Genomic DNA, 2,598 nt, shown 5'->3' with positions numbered 1-2,598 from the left:
ATTCAAAGCACCATCTTTGTTTACATTAATAATATTGGAATAAGCCCTCTAGTATGCTGATTTTGTGTAAGATAACATTACATGTTACTTTAAAGTCTCCAGATTAGTTACTCTTTAATACCATTGATAAACACCAGAGAAATGTTTAAACTGTTTGTCATACAATGCCATTTTTACTTAAGTTCTAATAAGTCTGATGCATTGTTAATAAAAGTGTAAATAAGACACAAATATTGTCCTCTAGATACTTGCAGTAGGTGATTTCTAAATGCAGTGGAATTTATTTGTCTATGTTTTCAATTCTATAACTTAAACGTTCAAATATGGGAAAACCTCAAACTGGAAAAAGTATTAAAATGTGTGCCTTCTGAAGTGTGTGTTTTATTTAAGTACTGATGATAATTTTATTTCCTTAAAAATATTTACTTCTGAATAAGCCTAATTTATTTTCTTCAGTCCTATTTTGTGCTATATTTCTTCCTCAAAAAGTTCAATGTTTACAGACTTTAGTTTATATCATATAGATTTTATGTTGATCATATGTGGTATTATGGATTTTATATCATATAAAATCTCAGTATTTCAGAAAAAGTACCTGGATGTTCATTGGAAGGACTGATGCTGAAGCTGAAGCTCGAATACTTTGGCTAGCTGATACAAAGAGCCAACTCATTGGAAAAGACCCTGATGCTGGGAAAGATTGAGGGCAAGAGGAGAAGGGTATGACAGAGGATGAGATGGTTGGATGGCATCACCGACTCAATGGACATGAATTAGAGCAAACTCCAGGAGACACTGAAGGACTGAGAAGCCTGGCATGCTGCAGTTCATGGGACTGCAAAAGGTCAGACATGACTTAGCAACTGAACAACAAGAACAACAAAACAAAAGTAGATGCTATTAAAAATTGTCAAAATATAGATTCAGAAACAAATATTAGAAAACAAGATATGACCAAAAGACAACTATGGGTTGTATTAACAGTTTGAAAATATGAATATGTGACATGGTCCTTGGGAGTTACCTAGAATAAGTGTCTTCTGCAATTTGCTTATTTATGTAGGTCTAGAGAAAAGCTCTAGATTTCAAGGGACAAGCCAAGAACAGAAGAATAAATAAAACAATTTGAAATCACAATTCAAGAGAATTTTATTCTTTGTAAGAATAATAAACCAAATTTCTTAAGTATTTGATGATTTGTTAAATATCTCAATTATAAGCATCTGAGAATTAACATTTTTTTTCAAGTGTAGAAATTTTATATTTGGCTTTTAGCACATGAATGTTGCTATTTAAACTAACACAAATTCTCTTTAGAATGATCCACTAGTGATCAAGATGTTTGGCGAATACAAATATTGTTAGTACATGGTCACAGATGTGTTTGGTCTTCACTCTATAGATGATTGGGTTGAGAAAAGGTGGAACTAACAGGTAAAGGTTAGATAAAAGGATATGAATGTATGGTGGTTTATGAGAACCAAACCTATGTGTGAAGAAAGAGAAGAAGCCAAGGATCAGAACTGTAGGAAGACAGAAATGTGGGCAATGCATGCATTAAAGGCTTTGAATATCACCTCCTTCTGGGGCAGTTGAAAGACAGTAATAAAGATTTGAACATAGGACAGAATAATAAAAATTATGTCAAATCCTAAGATAGAGAAGGCAACAAATAGACCGTATATCTTGTTGATCCGTATATCTTCAGTAGGCAGCTTCACAATGGCCATGTGTTCACCATAAGTGTGGAGATGACTGTGGTTTGGTAGAATTTAAGAGGACATTTACTAAATACCAGCCATGGTGCTACAAGTAAGGCAGCCCTGAGTGTCACCCCAACTCCAATGTGAGTCAAAAGTTGTCCTGAGAAGACAGGGACATGTCTCAAGTGGTTACAGATGGCGACATAGTGATCTAGGGCCATCGCCAGCAAGACACCTGATTCAACACCCTGAAAGGAGTGAATAAGCCACATTTGCAGAAGATATGCTTCAAAAGAAATCTCTGTCAAATGAAGCCAAAAGATGCCTAATATTTTGGGGAGAATACAGGTGCTAAGTGCAATGTCTGTGGCCCCCAACATGGCCAAAAATATGTACATAGGTTTACACAGGCTGTTTTTATGTTTGATTATCATTATAATTAGGGAATTCCCAATCACAGCTACAAGGTACATGACACACAATGGAATCCCAATCCAACACTGCACTGACTCCAAACCAGGAATCCTGATGAGTGTTAATATAGAAGGCATGAAGACTGAGCCATTGGATATGAGCATGTTGATTTGATTAGTAGAATCAAGGAGTGGTATGTTGTGTCATCTTCTGATTCCTGTCAAGAGTTTATAAGTCAAAGAAGAAATTCATTTATTTTAGCTAAATATACTTTAGATTTGGGTGATACCACTTTATCCTTTTTCTATTATTGAAATATACCTGACAGATAATATTTTGTAAGTTTAATGTGCATGATACAGTGACTTGATACATTCATATATTGGAATATGATTTCCACTGTAGTGTAGGTAGCATCTCTACCATGTCATATAATTATATTTTCTTTTTTATGGTGATAATAAATAAGAAATAGATTCTT

General features: G+C 34.3%; 1 pseudogene; it reads right to left on the bottom strand.

The window, feature by feature from the left end:
* Positions 1-1,326: 1,326 nt before the first annotated feature.
* On the bottom strand, positions 1,327-2,281 carry LOC138986933 (olfactory receptor 52A5-like; annotated as a pseudogene).
* Positions 2,282-2,598: the final 317 nt, after the last annotated feature.

Source organism: Bos mutus, unplaced genomic scaffold, assembly GCF_027580195.1.
Source record: "Bos mutus isolate GX-2022 unplaced genomic scaffold, NWIPB_WYAK_1.1 CTG266, whole genome shotgun sequence".
In the NCBI taxonomy this organism is placed as follows: Eukaryota; Metazoa; Chordata; class Mammalia; order Artiodactyla; family Bovidae; genus Bos; species Bos mutus.
This window is presented reverse-complemented; position numbering and strand designations above follow the sequence as displayed.